Source organism: Phascolarctos cinereus, unplaced genomic scaffold, assembly GCF_003287225.1.
Source record: "Phascolarctos cinereus isolate Bilbo 61053 unplaced genomic scaffold, phaCin_HiC Scaffold_2;HRSCAF=192, whole genome shotgun sequence".
Classification (NCBI taxonomy): domain Eukaryota; kingdom Metazoa; phylum Chordata; class Mammalia; order Diprotodontia; family Phascolarctidae; genus Phascolarctos; species Phascolarctos cinereus.
In genome coordinates this window covers 288,088,202-288,106,583 of record NW_027555625.1, presented here as the reverse complement: position 1 = coordinate 288,106,583, position 18,382 = coordinate 288,088,202, and the positions used below count along the sequence as shown (strand labels likewise).

Below are 18,382 nucleotides of genomic sequence, written 5' to 3'. Positions count from 1 at the left end.
GACCAGTTAATGCTGATGTTCACTACTGACTAGACTTTAGGGAAGTTAAGCAACTTATCAAGATATACAATGAATTAATTCCATTTATTAAAGCATTTATGAGTCTATGAATTTTTTGAGAGGCAATCTGGCATAGCAGACAGAGCATTGGAACTGGCATCAAAAGAGACCCGAATTCAATCACACCTCTCACACATAATTAGCCATGGTGGATCAGTCACTTAAACCTAACATTCAGTTTACTCGTCTGTAAGAAATAGACAAACATACTTATAGTACAAACATCCCAGGGTGATTGTGAGGATCAAAATAAACTTTTCAGGGGATGGGGTGTGGTGTGTTGTGTGTGTGTGTGTGTGTAAACTTTTCAATACTTTGCAAACTTCACAATACTAAATGTCATTTGTTATTGCTATCCATTTGAACAGTTCATTTAGCTCATAGGTGAAACTGAACTAGACTGTTCATCTAGTTCAAACCCTCACTTTACAGATTTATAGATTTTATAGATGAGGAAACTGAAGCTTTGTTAAGCCACTAAGTGGCTGACAGAGGAAGTTTCTTCATCTAGGAATTCTCTATACCACGGGTCCAGTTGCTATCCCTATTCCTATCCTTAAAGAGCAGAAATTTGAATTATCCAATGAAATAAGGTTCTGTACAAGGTTCAAAATTCTCTGAATGTTATTTAACAGCAATCATAAAATCTAACTTTAAGCAGGGTGCAAATGTTTAAGTCATAGTTCACAGGCTTATGAAGACAACAGAGTGTAGATGGTTAAGTACAAATTCATCATCAATATCAGAAAATCTTAAAGTAAACATCCTACTGACAGTGGGTCATTTGTTTCATTTTTATATATGGATAACATATTTAGAGAGTGTATTTTTTTCCTTAAAAGAAATATAAATTTCTTAGAGCACATACTCCTTAAAATGCAGTTGGACTACATGATCTCTAAGGTCTCTTCTAGCTCTAAGTCAATGACTCATGATCCCAAATTGGGGGAAAAAAGGCCAATTCACAAAGAACTTTCAAGTCATAGGATTATTTAAATAGAGTTCAAAGGGACACCTTAGATCATCTATTCAAACCCCCCCATTTTACAGATGAGAAAACTGGGCCCCAGTGGTGTTTATTAACTTGTTCTTGTAATACAGTAAGTGGCAAAGCCCTAGGGCTGAAACTCAAGTCCTCTAAGTCTAAATGAAGCATTTTTTCCATTGTATGTAATAAAGTTTAAATTTCTGATTCTGACATACAAGATTCTCTACAATACAACAGCCCCCAGGAAGAAGCAAAATACCTTTCCATTACTCTGGATCTCATGCCTCTGGGAAAGGGGAGTAACACCATTCTTTTGGTTGCCAGTACTAGTCCCCAGCTCTAAGATGCCTAAGGCCCTTAAAAGACTCCATCCTGAGGACAAACCCCAGTGGACAATAAAACCTACCAGAATTCATTCCCTCATGATTAACTACCTCCCTACCCCATAACCATTTCCTTACCAATGATTATGAAGCTTCAGTTGTCTAACAAACCCCCACTCAATGTCCTGCTCTAAAGCTACCCAATCTTTCTACTGTGCTCTCTGAAATGCAGAAAACAAATCTGCTTTCATCTTAAATCTTTTCTTTTCCTACTAATTCCATTTTGTGGCTCTCACTGAGAAGACAACTCCTCCTAATGACACAGCTTACCTGGCTTCTCTTCTAGCACCTTTTCACTCAATTTCCCCCCAATTCACTAGTTGAGGTGAAGGAGTTGGAAAACTCTTTGCTCTATACCCACCATCACTACTTCCAGGTTCTCCCCCTTCTACCACCACTTAGTACTACTTCTTTGAGGTTCACTCAATCCTTGTTGTTCAGCTGTTTCCCACTCTTTGTGACCCCATTTAGGTTTTCTTGGCAAAGATGCTGCAGTGGTTTGCCATTTCCTTTTCCAGGTCATTTTACAAATAAGGAAGTTGAGGCAGACAAGGTTAAGTGACTTGCCCAGGGTCACACAGCTAGTGTCTGAGGCCAGATGAACTCACAAAGAGATGGATCTTCTTGACCTCAGAATCAGGAGTCTATCCACCTCACTACCTAGCTGCCCTAGCTCCCTGTCTGAGAATCGAATCTAGTCTCTCATCTGATAGGCAGGGATACTCACTCCATCCTTATCTACCACTCAATCAAAATTCTGGTTGCTGTTGTCTACCTGCATCCAGGACCCAACTCTTCTTTCCTCAATATGCCTAGCTCACAGTCTCTTCTCCTCAACTCCTGCCCTCATACTTGGGGACTTCAACATACATACTGACCTTTCCAAAACACCCTAACCTCACAGTTCCTCAACTTACTCACTTGCCATGACCTACTCTTCCACTCCAACTTAGCCACACACAAAGATGGTCACCTAGAAATACACTACTATTTTCATGAACTCTGAAATTCCCTTATCTGATCACAATCTATTTTCATTCTATGGCTTTCTCTGCCTCACAAAGCCACACCCTATTTTTTACCTCCAATCAGGGGCAGGTAGGTAGCTGGTGCAAAGGATAAAGTCTGGGGACCTGAAGTCAGGAAGACTCTAATCCCTCCCAGTTCTTTCCTATCAGTCCTATACCTTTCTCCCTTCCCTATCTTGATCCCTTAGTGAACTGGTTCAATACTACATTGTCCTCTTTTCCTCCCTTATGTCCCTTATATACCTTCCTAATTAACTACCCCACCTAAAATAGCAGTTTTTCAAAACCTTTCCATCCCTTCTCAAACTTTCCATACCTCCCTCCACCCCCATCCCTCTCAACTAAAAACCTTGCCTCATATTTTACAGGAAAAAAACTAGCCATTCCCTAAGAGCTCCCTTTTCTTCTCCCTCCTCATCTCATATCAACCAACTCTCTCCTCCTTCACACATTTCACAAGAAGAGTAGGCCCTTCTCCTTATCAGGGAGAACTCATCTACATGCCCAAGTAATCCCTTCCATCCCCTATTCTCCAGCAAATTACCCCTCTATAATCCCTATTCTCTCATTTGTCTTCAATCTCTCCCTGCCTACAGGCTGCTCACCCACTCCCTACAAACACGCCCATGTCTCCCCCATTCTCACAAAACCCTCTCTTGATTCATCTGTCTCTACCAGCTGTCATCCCATATCTCTCCTCCCTTTGTGGCTAAACTCCTTGAGGAGTCTTTAATAGGTGACTAGACTTTCTTTCCTCTCACTTTCATCTTTCTTTAGAGTCTGGCTTCCAAACTCACCATTCAATCTAAACTGTTCTCTCCAAAGTTAGTAACAATCTCTTCATTGCCAAATCTAATGGCCTCTTTTCAGTCATCACCTTCTTGACCTTTCCAAACCTTTGACACTATGGATCACACTCTTCTCCTTAATATCCACTTCTCTCCAGGTTTTCATGACACTACTCTATCCTGGTTCTCTTCCCACCTTTCTGACCACTCCTGAGTCTCCTTTGCTAGATCGTGTATATTAACCATAAGTGTCCTAAAGGGGTCTGTTCTGGGCCCTCTTCTCTTCTCCAGCTATACCACTTCACTAGTTTATCTCACCAGCTGCCAGATTCAATGATCATTTCTATGCTGATGATCCTCAAATCAACCTATGCAGCCCAATTTCTCTTCTGACTTGGTTCAGTCTCACATCTCCAAATACTTATCGGATGGACATCTCAAACTGGATGTCCTGTAATCATCTTAAAGTCAATATATCCAAAACTGAATTCATTATCTTTCTCCCTAAACCATTCCCTATTCCTAACCTCCCAATTACTGTCAGAGGTATCACCATTCTCCCAGTCACCCAAGATCCTCCCTCTTTCTCACTTCACCATGGCAGATTTGTTGACAACGCCTGTCAATTTTACCTCCATAACCTCTCTCAAATAAGCCCCGCTTCTTTCCTCTGACAATTCCATCCATCCTGATATAGACCCTCATTATCTCACACCTGGACTATTCCAATAGCCTGCTGGTTGGTCTCCCAGCCTCAAGTCTATCCCCCACTCCAGTTCATTCTCCACTCAGCGGCCAAAATGATCATCCTAAAAAGCAAAGGCCTGATCAACCATGTCACACACCATACCACCATACCACCCTCTCATTCAATAAAACTCTAGTGGCTCCCTATTACTTCCAGGATCAAATATAAAATCCTATTTGGTAATAAAAGCCTTCACAACCTCCTCTCCTAACTTTTGTAGTCTTCTTATACCTCATACCACCCCCTCCATGAACAATTTGATCCAATGACTCCTTACTGTTCTTCAAATAAGACACTGTACCCTCTCAACTCCAAGCACTTTCACTAGCTGACTCCCAAGCCTGGAATTATTTTCCTCCTACCCATCTCCTGGCTCTCTTCAAGTCCCAGTTAAAATTTCACTTTTTACAGTAAGTCTTTTCTGATTCCTCTTAATTCTAATCCCTTTCTTCTATTGGTATTTTCAATTTATCTTGGATATATCATGTTTGTTTGTAATAGTTGTTTGCATGTTTTCTCCTCCGTTAAACTGTAAGTTCCTTGAGAGCAGGGACTATCTTTTGCTTAGCACATTGCCTGGCACATAGTAGGTCCTTAATAAATATTTACTGATTGGCTCCAAACTACTGATCAAGTTTATCTTTTACTATTCCTCCTTAAATATTTTATGTGAGACTTGTACAAGACCTCCATGCTGTTAACGTCTGTGTAATTTCCTGAATTTCTGTTGTTCTTAATCCACATACCTGCTCATCAACAACCCTGTCAGTGCCTCCCATTTCACTGTGGTGGATTTATGTGGTGCTTTTTGCACTCTCCAACTGTTTCTTTTCCTGCCCTCTCTCATCCTGTGCCTTTGCAATACTATTCCTCATCCTCAGAATAGACATTATCCTCTATTTCTATCTGTTGAAGTTCTTCTGTTAAAGGGCCAACTCCAAAACTACCCCCTCCATAAAGTTTTCCCAGACTTCCCCTTATTAGATGATTTCTCTTTCCTCAGAGATAATAAGTCACAAATGTGGCTGCTAATATAACTTAACCTACTCAAAAAATTACATTAATGGATTCCTAAATTCCTTCCTCAAAATTAAGTCTAAAAGAAAACTGATCAACTTCTAGTTTTTTTTCCAACAGAACTATGTGTGACAAGATAAATGGAGGAGAAATAAGCTAGGTCAGCTAATAAAAAGTACTGTGATTTTGGACAAGTCACAAACTCCCAGTTTCTTCATTTGTTGAAAGAGTAAGTTGGACTAGATTACTTCAAATATCTCTTCCAGCTAAAATTCTACAGCTTTATAAATTCAGGAACACTTTAAGCATCTGAACTAGTCAATAATAACTAAATATAATAGTTGGCTTTTCTATTAATAAGTTATATTACCTTGGAAGCAACACGGAATAAAAGAGGAAAATACAGGATTGAGAAGATCTAATCTCCAGGTCACTTTGGTTAAATTGCAAACTCAAAGTCTCAGTTTCCTCATCTATAAAAATAGGGAAATAAGATTAATAACAATTGCACTATCTACATGTCTGAAAAAAGCATATGAACTGCTATCATTATTACCTTATTCCTTAAGTTGAACAATACAAAGTATCCTATCTAGTCAGATCAGTTATAAGTACATTAGCTGTAAGATTCAAAATTAAGTCTCAAGTATCACAATCAATGTCTTTATATCATTAAAATTTTTAAATTTTGCCAAGCAACTTGTCGAGACTGTGTGAATTAATGATCTACTTCATCAATCTTCTGTTCAAAATAAAAAAGCACCTACCCAACAAACTGTTTGTACACTGAATAGCAGGGTACTTTGGTGGAAAGATTTCAAGTGATAGAGAATGAAAACAGGAAATATATTTTTTTTCTTTTTTAGGCAATTGGGGTTAAGTGACTTGCCCAGGGTCATACAGCTAGTAAGTGTTAAGTATTTGGTCTGAGGCTGCATTTGAACTCAGGTCCTCCTAACTTCAGGGCCAGTGCTCAATCCACTGCACCACCTAGCTGCACCTAAAATATAACATTTTTGAAAAAGAAATTCACACTAACATTTTAAAAAGACGGTAAAAAGGAAAGAGGAATAAACTTGTTCCTCTGCTCATACTCTTTGATGTTTTGTTCCCACCATCCTCATTAATCTATAAACAAATTATCAGGATCTTCCTTATACATGTACATAGGACAAAAAAATTAGGGACAGATTAGGCAACTCAAGACACTTCAGATGAAACATCTAGTCCAGCACTTGAATCAATTTCCCCAATATTTAGAGCTTTGGGACAAGGAGATGGTAGTAGGGGCAGAGCTAAACCTAGATGTAACTTTTCTGACACTGCTATTCATATGCCATCAATGTCAAGCCTAATATTCTAATGATGGAAGGGAATGATGCCCAGTACAACTGATTCCTCATCACCAAAGGAATAAAATGATCACATGACAGATTCATATTAGAAGGGGCAATGGCCATGCTACTGACATGCCTATTGAAGCTAGATGAATCATGTGGCCTATCTAGTCCTCATTTATGAGGACTATGAGAACTAGGTGGTAAGACAAAATGAGATAATAGCTTTGAAAGCGCTCTGATATAAACAGGCAACACAAGATGGCAAAATAGTCAGTAGTCAGTCAATAAACATGTTTTTAAGCACCTGCTATATGCCAGGCACTATGCTAACCTCTAAGGATACAAAAAGAGGCAAAAGACAGCCCCACTCCCCACCCCCGTCCTCAGAGAGTTCACAATACAACAGAGGAGATAACAAGCAAACAAATATGTACAAAAAAGCTATCTGTGATAAAAAGGAATAATTAAAACAGGGAAAGCACTAGAATTAAGAAGAATTAGGAAAGTTTTCCTGTAGAAGATGGGATTCTAGTTATGTTCACTAACCTCTAACCAAAATTTAACATTTCCTTCAATATGGCAGCTAGGTGGTATTGTGGATAGAGCACTGAGATTGGAATCAGAAGACCTAAGTTCAAATCCAGTTTCAGATACTTACTAGCTATGACAGATGAGGGACTCTGGGCAAGTCACTTAACCTCTACTTGCCTCAGTTTCCTTTGCTGTAAAATGGGGATAATGACAGCACCTACTTCACAAGGCTATGGTTAGAATCAAATGAGATATCTGTAAAGTGCTTAGCATAGTACCTGGTACATAGTAGGCACTTAATAATTGTTTATTCCATTCCATTTTATTATAAATTTAACTAGCAAGATTATTCTGAGAAGGGCTTCCAACAATCAAAGGATTCCCCATAACACACAAAAAATTATTAATAACCCCCATTCTAATCATAATTCTACCATTAAACTAGCTGAGTGACCTCAGGCAAGTCACTTCCCTCTCTCTAGACTTCAGCTTCAAGTCTTTAAATTGAAGAAAGAAGCTGACCTAGACTGCTAAAATCCTGTTCTGGGTTATGACAGGATTAAAATCTACCAGTTTCCATAAAAGAAAGATTTAGATCCCTGACAAAAAACATTCGTTTTCCCAAAAATTCAACAAAGGTGTCTTCAGAATCTGATCTGGTGAATACCTAAGACTATTCATTTCACCATTCCTTGGTAACCAAAGACATTTCCCTTGAAGCTGAAAGCTGAAACTGAGCACTACTGGATGCTTGCTTCTCAACTCTTTTGTTAATTGTTCACCTAAGAGTGTCTCATTTCATCCTAACGTTAAACATGAATTAACAGAGTGCTGACATCAAGTCCATACTTAGCACAAGTCAAATTATTATATCATCTAAATCATCAATCTAAAAATATTATTCATTTTAAAAAACTGGAATCCCATTTTGGCAAATATCACAAGCCGCTATTTCTATAAATATGCAAGGATATTTCCACATACTTTTCCTATTAAGAATGTAACAAATTTGTATACTTCACAATACATCTGTCAACTCATAAACATAGATATCCTCTCCAGTGATGCATATTAAATAAAATCTATCCATATCTTCCCATCCTGCACTATCCTTGTCCATGTAAACCTATAAATTTTCCACAAAGCATCTAATATACTGTCACTTCCTTTTCTGATTATACATTTCCTAAAACTCTTTTGAGCCACATTCTGTATGCAAATCATCACTGGTAATAAACTACATACTATCTATACATACCATGCATCTAGTTATCCCTCAACTTGAGTCTCCTGCAATTTGAATTCATCAGAGATGAGGTGTTCCTTGATTCACAGCCATATAGCAATACCAGAAGAAATCTGTTCAGTTGTTGTTCAGTCACGTGCAACTCTTCATGATTCCATTTGGGGTTTTCTTGGCAAAGATACTGGAGCAGTTTGCATTTCCTTCTCCAGCTCATTTTACAGATGAGGAACTGAGGCAAACAAGGTTAAGTGACTTGTCCAGGGTCATACAAAGTGTCTGAGGACAGATCTGAACTCAGGAAGATCAATCTTTCTGACTCTAGTCTGGGCACTCTCATCACTGTGCCACCTAGCTGCTCGAACCAGAAGAAAGCTGGTGTAAAAGATGGATTGTCAGGAAACAGACTGGGATCGCACAAGTGATGCCATCAAATCAACAAGATGGTAACCTAGACACTTTCTCCAAAACCCATTAATTTTCAAACACCTCCTAAAAGAGAAATTGTGTGCCAGATGTAGAGCATTTACAGCTAAAAATAGAGGGAGGAAAAAAGAACCCCAACAAGACAAAATCCTTATGAATTAATACTAAGAAACACTACTCACTTAACACCTCTACCCCACCAGCCTCCCAGAAGTGGGGAATCTGCAGCCTCAAGGCCTCATGTGACCCTCTAGGTCCTCAAGCGCTGCAGCCCTCTGAATTAATCCAAACTTCACAGAACAAATCCCCTTAATAAAAGGATTTGTTCTGTAAAACTTGGACTTGGTCAAAAGGCTACACTGGAGGACCTAGAAGGCCACATGTGGCCCTGAAGCCACAGGTTCCCCACCCCTGCTCCAAGCTCTTAGCAGAGGTGACCTATGGGATTGTTTTTGAGGTTTATTTAAAAAGATCGTCTCACTTCCTGCCTATTCTTCTGCCTAGGGCAGCCTCTAGGTTATAAACACCCAAGACTACAGCAACTCTCTTTGGAATAGCCTTCTCACCTTCCCCCCTACCTTGCAAAAAGAAGCAGATATCACTTTGGGAAAAAATAATTTCTAACCCTAATTCTGAGCTGGCACAGAAGGAAAGAAGAATGCCAAGGGAAGAACTAGGTCACTAAGCCAGGCCTGAAGGGAAACGACTGAAACCCAGATAGATCTAGTCCTACCCATTCTACCCCTACCTTCAGGAGCAGGGACCTAAGCAGCTGAATTCTAAATCCCACACCACAAAGGAGGCTGGTAAAGTTTTGAAGCCCAGTCCTAAGGTTATACACACCAGCAAATGGGGAAGGGGAGGAAATACATCAGAAAAAGGATGAAAAGAAAACATAAGAAAAAAAGTTTAAAACATCAAAGACTACAAAAGGAAAATTTAACAAAAACCCAGAGTACAAGCAAATAAATCAACAAAGGATCCCAAAGACTGGAAGGAAGAATGAACACTAAATCTTCAAAGTGATTACAAAATTCTCTTAATATTACAAGACACAGGAAAATGAACCAAGGCCTGACAAAAAATAAAATTCTTTGGGATCCCAAGACAGCAATAGAGCACAAAATTCCAGAATGGTTCAACAGAAATGAAATTGTTAAGAGAAGAAATTAGGAATTAATAACTTTTTCAAAACAGAAATTAAAAACTAAATTAGCACATCAAATCTACAATGGGGCGTTCTCTAAAGCAGGACTTCTTAAACCTTTTCCACTTGAATGGTCTTTTCCCTTTTTGGCACCATTCCTTGCCATTACGTGGCCTGAGGGCATGCACAGTGCAAAGTGTGCAAGCTTAGCGTTCAGAACCAAGACTGCAGTGAAGCTGCACAATGCAACATGGGAAAGTGCTGCCAGAAACACCTCAGATTCATTATGCGTTTGATTTTTAATTAATTTTTTGTCATTGAGCATTCAGAAACCTTTTATTGTTGCCAAATTTCTTGCAACTCCATATGGGGTCATGACTCACAGTTTAAGAAATGAAAGACAAAGGAGTTTATTTAGGCTCTATATCTAGAAAAATTTCCTAAAAATAAAAGTTGTCCAAAAGTGGAATGAGCTGCTTCAGCAAATGATGGACTCACCCTCAGCAGAGTATTTTCAAGCACAGACTGGGTGACAACTTTAAGTATAGTTAAGTATTGGATAATAACATGTTACAGAGTTCCTTTCAGGTACAGACTGAACTAGATAACTACAAGTCCCTATCAATTCTAAAATTATATGATTCTGTGATATACTAAAACAGTATAATTTTTAAATATTTTAAATAGAAGCAAGAGAGACTAGATCGTAATATAAAAAAATTGAAGAGGCAAAAACCTGGCAAAAAGAAAATTTCAGCAACATTAAGGAAATATAATCCCTATTCAAGCAATCAATGAAAACAAATTACCACATGTTTAGAAGCTTTTTTTTTTTTGAAGATAAACTGACCTCCTGACTAAAAAGTTTATCAAGAGATTTTTCAAAAGCACAAAAGGGAAAAAAGTTATAATCAGAACTTTTAAAAACAGGAAAAGTGAAAGTGGGGGAGCAGAACTGACGCACCACAACCTCACTGCAGATGTATCAATTTTCTCGGACCAAACTGGAGTGTACTTAAGTAAGGAAATGGGAGGTAGAGGACAGAAGGGAATAGGTATGGTACCCTTATCAAGTCTATAGATGAGCAGTGAAGAGATGATGACTCTTACAGTCTCTCAAGAAAAAGAGGGGCTATTAGAGAATAGGAGTAGCAGAAGGCCAGGATTGGATCTGAGAAAATGAAATGGATGTACTGAGAAATAACTTTCTCTTAACAATGAATGAGTTAAAGAACAAATCCCAGAAACAAACTACAAGAACACAATATGATGAAATATGCTAAAATTTATGGGATTAAGCTAAAGCAATCCTCAAAGGAAAAATAAAATTTTAAAAAATACTTTAATAAAATAAGGTAAAAAATCTGAACATGCAATTTTAAAAGTAAAAAATCAATACCTACAAAACAAGCAAAAAAAGGGAGATCCTGAAAAATATGCAAAACAGAAACCAAAAAGACTAAAGAAATTGTTATTTGAAAAAATAAAAATTGATAAATCTTTAGACAATCTAACTAAAAATGGAAATAAAATTAACCAAAAAAACTGAACCAGGTAAAAATCGATAAAAGTAATTATCATATCCTACTAAAGTTATATGCTGACAAAACCGAAAAACTCAAAATAGAGGATTATCTACAAAAAATGAAAATTACCCAGACAGATGCAGAAAAGCCAAAGTACCATATTCATTTAAGCTAAAAACCCTACAAAGTATAAGCACAAAGATCTTTTAACACAATTAAATGTATCTAAAAACCAAAAGCTAACATTATATAAAGAAACATTAAAAGCTTTCCCAATAGAGTAATGTAAGGATGACCATTTGCTTCCCATTGTTATTTGACATAGTTCTAGAAATGGCAGCAAAGACAATGAGAAAAAATTTAATTAAATTAAAGACATGTAGCTAGGCAAAGAGAAGAAAAAAATTATTCCTGTTACTTGGTGGCATAATGGTTTACTTAATAAAATTAGGGAAGTGGAAAAGAAATTAATGGAGACAATAGTTTTGGTAAAGTTGCAGGTTAATAAAATAAAATCACAAAAATGAAAAGCATTTTTCTACAATATGTAGCAATAACAAATCCAAGAGTTAACAGAAAGAGAAGTCCTATTCAAATTAACTATAAATTCTTAAAATGGCTGGGATTAAATCTACTAAAGCAAATTTAATGTCTATATGGACAAGCTCCTTAAAGAAATAAAAAAAACCATTAAATTGAAGTGATACCCAGTGCAATTGGATAGGCTCTGACAACATAATAAAAACAACAATGTGCCAAAATTAATCTATACATTCAGTGCGATATCAACCAAACTACCAAAAGAATACTTCAAATAGCTAGATAAAAATAACAAAATTAATCTGAAGCAAAATATATAATTTATGAAAACATATAAGTTATATAACTAATGAAAATAGAGTAATAAAGGAGGAATAATAGCGTGCCCAGACCTCGAACTACATTTAAAGCAGCAATTATCAAAACTACTGGTACTGGTTTAAAAAAATAGCACAGCATAACAATAGCAGAGAGAAGGCAAAGAAAAATCAGAAAGAATTGAACTACTAACAGTATTAAAGAAATGCAAAACAAACTCTCTATAGAAGAACTTGTTTAATAAGAATTGCTGGGGAAAATCGAAAAAAAAGTGTGGCAGAACTTAGGACGTATCACACAACAAATTTAAAATGGTCAAAGTGACTTGAACATTAAAGATATTATCATAAATCAGGAGAAGAAATAGATCTGTACTATTCACAATTATGAGAAGGGAAAAGAGGCAATTACAAGGAACAGATTACAAAAGACAAAATAGACCATTTTGATTACATGACAGGTGGTACAGAAACCACAACAGCATGGCCACACTCAGACTATGACACCCCAGGTGCCTGAGTTATCTGAGGTCTTTAGCATTCTGTCCTGAGAGAGACAGCAACAGAGTACCCTGAAAACCCAGTACTCTAAACCTGCAACATCCAGGAGCTCTAGCTCCAACAGAACAGTATAGGAACCCAGGTGACTCAGGGCAAGACCAAACAAGGCAAACCACTTCACTCAGGAGCAGAGTGCTCCTGGAGCCTGGCCCTGGCACAAAGGCCAATTCAAGAACTGAAGCTGGAGAGATAAGTAAATCAAAGAAGATATAAAAATTATTGTAATTCTAGAGGTCCCCAAAAGCAGCAAAGAATAACACCAAAACAACTGCAAGCATAGAAACAGAGGAAAATTGGATTTTCCACAAGGATTACTTGAACATCTAAAAGACATGAAGCAGGGCATTTTTTTTTAAATCAAACAAAAGCTCTGGATGAAAGAATCAGAAAGAAAATAGCTTAGAACATAAAGTAATAAAACTTACCTTAGTAACCAGCTCCCTGAAAAGTAGAACAGACAAAATGAAACGAAGCAATAGGAAACAAGAGAACAAAATCAAAATACTAAAATATAAGAAAATATATGTCAAAAACTGCGTGGAAGACAAAGCAAGGAAAGGTAATTTAAAGATAACTAAACTCTCTGAAATCACTAATTATTTAAAAAAAAAAAGCCTGGACACTATATTTCAAGAAAAAATGAAAACTACCTAAATCTATCAATTAGAATCAGAAGGCAAAGTGAAAATAGGATTCTACCAATCCTCTCCTGCAAGAAATTCCAAAAGGAAAAGTACCAAGAATGTCAAAGCCAAAGAAAAAGTCCTACAAGTTTTCAGAAAGAAGCACTTCAAATACAAAGGATCCACTCACATTCCACAAGACCTGAAAGCTTCTACTATAAATAAACAAGAGGAAATTTTGGAATTCAATATTCCAAAAGGCAAAACATATAGGCTTACAATCAACACTTTACTCTTCAAAGTTAAGTATAATCCTATGGGGGAAAAATAGATCTTTAGTGGAATAGAAGACTTTAAAGCACTTCTGATGAAAGACCAGAGCTGATTAATAAGTCTGAAATACAAATAAACATGAGTCCAGAAAAAAGTAGAAAGGCAAATTTACTTGAGCAGCTGGAAGGGGCTATATGATGATGTGTTTGTTGTTTTTCAGTCATGTCCAGCTCTTTGTGACCCCATTTGGGGTTTTCTTGGCAAACATACTGGAGTGGTTTGCCATTTCCTTCTCCAGCTCATTTTACAGATGAGGAAACTGAAGCAGACAGGGTGAAGTGGCTTACCCAGGGTCACACAGCTAGTCTATGTCTGAGGCCAGATTTTAACTCAAGTCTTCCTGACTCCAGGCCCAGCATTCTATCCACTGTGCCACCTAGCTAGCCATATGATGATGTACTAACATTCTAATAAGAGAAGAATAAACAAGCGTCCCTTCAGAACCTTAATGTCTTCCAAGGATACAAAGGAAGCTAAATAAGGAAAACAGAGAAACTTCTTCCTCCTCTTTCCTCTTCAGCTCCCTTATCTGCTCACGTTGCCACTTCATCTACCACTGGCTCAGGATCCACACCAAACCTGCTTCACCATACAGGGCTACTGTAAGCCAGATCAAGAGAAACTGCAGGCACTGAAAGACACTGCCAACCAGCTGCGTATCAACTCCATTCAAGCTACCACTGTGGGTGGCTTGGGCCACCCCACATCATGCTGCAGTGCAGCAGAGATTATGGCGGTTCCCTTCTTTCACACCATGAAGTACAAATCCCAGGACTCCAGGGACTCCAGCAATAACCACTTTGTGCTCTCCAAGGTTCATTCGGCTCCCATCCTCTATGCAGTCAGGGCTGAGGCTGGCTTCCTGCCAGAGGCTGAGCTATTGAACTTAAGGAAGATCACCTCTATTAGAGGCGGCCACCCAGACCCTAAATAAGCCTTTACAGATGTGGTTACTGGCTTCCTGGGTCAAGGGCTTGGAGCAGCTTGTGGAATGGCCTACCCAGGCAAATACTTTGATAAAGCCAGCTATCGTGAGTATTGTCTGCTGGAGGATGGGGAGGTGTCTGAAGGCTCCATATGGGAGGCCATGGCCTTCACAGAATTCTATGAGTTGGACATCTTTGACATTAACTGGCTGGGCCAAAGCAACCCTGCCCCACTGCAGCACCATGTGGAAGTGTACCAGAAGCGGAATCCTTTGGGTAGAACATCATCGTTGTGGATGGACATAGTGTGGAAGAACTCTGTAAGGTCTTCAACCAGGGCAAGCATAAGTCACTGGCTGTCACTGCAAAGACATATAAGGGCAGAGGAACCTCAGGTGTGGAAGATAAGGAAGCTTGGCATGGGAAGCCCCTTCCCAAAAACATGGCATTGAGGAAATATACAGCCAAATCCAAAGCAAGAAGATTCTAGCTACCCTTCCCAAAGAGGATGCCCCCACAGTTAACATCACCAACATCCGGATGCCATCCCCCACAAATTTCAACCTTGGAGACAAGCTAGCCATCCGTAAAGCCTATGGCATGGCCCTGGCCAAACTGGGGAATGCCAGTGACCGTGTGATTGCCCTGGATGGGGTCACCAAGAATTCCACCTTTTCAGAACTCCTTAAGGAGCACCCCAATCACTTCATTGAGCGCTTCGTTGCCAAACAGAACATGGTGAGCATCACCAGAGGGTGTGCCACACAGGACAGGACTGTGCCTTTCTGCAGCACGTTTGCCACCTTCTTCACCAGGGCCTTCAACCAGATCCGTATGGCAGCCATTTCTGAGAGCAACATCAACCTGTGTGGCTCTCACTGTGAAGTGTCCATCAGTCAAGATGGTCCTTCTCAGATGGCCCTTGAAGATCTTGCCTTGTTCCAGAGCATTCCCAATGGAAGTCTTTTACCCAAGTGACGCTGTGGCTACTGAGAAAGCAGTCGAGTTAGCTAACACCAAGGACATCTGTTTTATAAGGACCAGTTGCCCAGATAACGCAGTCATTTACAACAACAATGAAAACTTCCAGATTGGTCAGGCTAAGGTGGTCCTGAAGAGTAAGGATGACCAGGTGACTGTTATTGGAGCTGGAATAACACTCCACAAAGCCTGGGCAGCTGCAGAGCAGCTGAAGAAAGAAAAGATCAACATCTGGATGCTGATCCCTTTACAATTAAGCCCCTGGAAAAGAAACTCATCCTTGACAGTGTCCAAGCAACCCATGGCCGCATTCTGACTGTGGAAGACCATTACTATGAGGGTGGCATAGGACAGGCTATAGCTGCTGCCATGGTGGGTGAACCTGGCATCACCGTCACTCGCTTGGCAGTCTCTAACGTCCCGAGAAGCAGGAAGCTGGCAGAGCTGCTGAAGGTGTTTGGCGTTGACAAGAATGCCATTGTTCAGACTGTCAAGGCGGCCTTGTCTCAAGCCTAAGTCACCTGTTGGGATTCCAGACCAAAACAAGAAGGGAGGAGAGAAAAAAACATTCCTCCTTTAGATACATTTAAGTAACTTTGGTTTCTACTGAGGATCAATTAAAAATAATTATTAAAAATGTTCTGAGAAAAAAAAAAGAAAGAAAAACAGAGAACCTGAGGATAGACTGGTTCTGTTCTGTGAGTTTTAAGAGGGGAAAACAAAAGGCATACATTAGTATAGAAGGGAAGAAAAAAGAGGTGGAATTTGCTATTTCTCCTAATTAGAGTACATGAGAAAAAAGAATATACAAACACAAGAGAAGGGTGGGACTAGCAAGACATTAGATTAAGCCCACTTACATAAAATAAACAAGGGAGGGTTGAACACACAATTTGGTGTAAGAAAAACATCATAATCAACAGGAAAACAAGTGTGGATGGAAAAGATGTGTCAACAAGGAGAATAATACTAGGGAGGGAATAGTAAGTAGCAAGCAAAAGGAAGTTCCTGATCCTCAAAGGAGGTTTAAAAGTGAGAAAAGGGGCAAAGCAAAGAACTAGAATTTAAGATGATTATCAATTTAAGAATTGCTGAACAAACTGTAGTATACGAACATAATGGAATATTATTCTACCATAACAAATGACAATTGCAAAGAATTGTGGGTAGTATGAACTGATGCAGATTGAAATGCGTAAACCCAGGAGAATAATTTACACAAGGACATTATAAAGAAAAACAAATTCTGAAAGACTTAAGAATTCTGATCAATGCAATCACAATCCACATTTCCAAAGAACTTATGATGAAGCATGTTATCCACCTCCCAGCAGAAAGATGTTGGTCTCAAGGTGCAAAAAGATATCTATACTTAAGGCATGGCCACTGTGTGGATTCATTTTGCTCAACTGTGCTTATTTGCTGTAAATGTTTCTCTTAGATTTTAAGTTGTGGGAAGGTGGTTGAGAGGAAAAGGGGGAGGGGAACTAAAAATACTTCTGACAAAAATAAATGTCACTGAAACATTTTTTAAATGCACAAAAGACAACTTGAAGGAAGTTCAGGAGAAAGCATGGATCAACAGGGCAGTTTTGAAAGCAATGTGTGGAATTTATTATATATGCTTTATATTATATACTATATAAAACTAGTCATACGAAATGAGATTCAATTTCATGTATAATCCTCTTTTAAAATCAAAAGAAAATAAAATTTAGAATGCCTCTCTAAAAAAGAAAACAATATACACAACTAAAACAATGTGAATGGAAGAACAACCATCACAAAACAACTAAAAAGGGGCAGCAACTAGGTGGTGCAGTGGATAGAGCACCAGCCCTGGAATCAGGAGGACCTGAGTTCAAATGGACCTCAGACACTTGACACTTACTAGCTGTGTGACCCTGGGCAAGTCACTTAACCCCACTGCCTAGGGGAGGAAAACACATACACATACAAACTGAGTTTAGAAACTATAAAGAAAAGCATGGCCTCAAAGAAAACAAGAAAAGATCTTTACTGCTCTCTTGCATTGGTCTGGGTCTGCAGATTTCTCTGATGTATCTGATCAATTTTGCGCTTTTTTTTAAAAAACTTTTTCGTCTTTTTCTTTTTAAAAAGAAGATCCTTTAAGATACAGCTCTCTTGGAAAGAGAAGTGGGAGTGATACAGAGATAGAAAGGAAATCTAGGTGACGTAAAAAGAAAATATATAAAAAACCTATTAAAAACCTTTATATTTTAGGGGGCAGAGACAAGATGGCGGAGTGAAAGCAGTGACTTGCTTGAGCTCTCCTCCAAACCCCTCCAAATACTCATAAAAATGGCTCTAAACAAATTCTGAAGCAGCAGAACCCACAAAAAGACAGGGTGAAACAAATTTCCAGCCCAAGACAACCTGGATGATTGATCAGAAAGGTGTATCGCGTCGGGCTGGGAGCGCAGCGCTGCGTGCAGCAAACTTGGAGCAGACCTTAGAGGACTGAATCTCGAGCAGCTGTGGAGGTTTCCAGACTCCTCAATACACAAATGCCAAAGACAACTTAGAAGGTCAGTGGGAAAAGTCTGTTTCTGTCGGTGCTGAGACAGGAAGGTGGGGTTTCAGCTCCATTCCCCAAGGGGGGGGTGGCTGCTCCCCAAGCTTCCGGCCCACAGACTGAGGGGGAATCCAGTGGCTGATCAGAGAGGGACTGCAGGGATCTCTTTGCCAGTGCTGAGGCAGGAATCTCTTGCTTTACCTGTGCTTGGATCTAGGTCACAGTTCTGGGCGGAGGTGCTGGGGTGAGGAAGAGCACTAGCTGGTGGAGCTTGTAGTGGCTGTGGAGAGGAACCCTTCCTCACAGATACAGGACAGAAAGGAGTACTTGTGGTCACAGG

General features: G+C 39.0%; 1 protein-coding gene and 1 pseudogene across 2 annotated transcripts in view; one reads left to right on the top strand and one right to left on the bottom strand.

The window, feature by feature from the left end:
• The window catches only part of URI1 (URI1 prefoldin like chaperone), a 68,194-nt gene that overhangs the window by 37,513 nt on the left and 12,299 nt on the right, over positions 1–18,382 (bottom strand). Inside the window, exon 1 of one of the 2 annotated variants that reach the window (XM_078150096.1) lies at positions 5,383–5,423. The exons of the other annotated variant lie outside the window; for it this stretch is intronic. The gene's annotated coding sequence lies outside the window, so the exon portion shown is untranslated. Of the gene's footprint in view, positions 1–5,382; positions 5,424–18,382 lie in introns of those variants that run through there. 2 annotated transcript variants of the gene reach the window in all.
• LOC110207320 (transketolase pseudogene) lies at positions 10,267–16,022 on the top strand (annotated as a pseudogene).